The sequence below is a fragment of the Gadus chalcogrammus genome, chromosome 12, assembly GCF_026213295.1.
Source record: "Gadus chalcogrammus isolate NIFS_2021 chromosome 12, NIFS_Gcha_1.0, whole genome shotgun sequence".
Lineage (NCBI taxonomy): Eukaryota > Metazoa > Chordata > Actinopteri > Gadiformes > Gadidae > Gadus > Gadus chalcogrammus.
In genome coordinates this window covers 32802484-32802806 of record NC_079423.1, presented here as the reverse complement: position 1 = coordinate 32802806, position 323 = coordinate 32802484, and positions in this window count along the sequence as shown.

Genomic DNA, 323 nt, shown 5'->3' with positions numbered 1-323 from the left:
TTGAGCTCCCGCGGTGCATTGTGGTAGATGTAGTCTTATGTTTATAATGCTTATGTGTCTAATGCAGTGTATGATAGTCTTTGGCAGTAGAAGCCTCACGCCACAATGTAGTTCGATGCTATGACAATATATTTTACGAAAACGTAAATGGACTATGATAACGATGCACTGAAACTTTGAATATTTACCAATTCATTTAGTTGTTGTTTTTTACATTGTTGCAATGTCTATGCAATTACAGACGATGGCGCTAAAACATTATGTTGATTTTGAAATTACATTTACCTTACTTCACCTTATTTTACCTCACATTTAAATGGTGT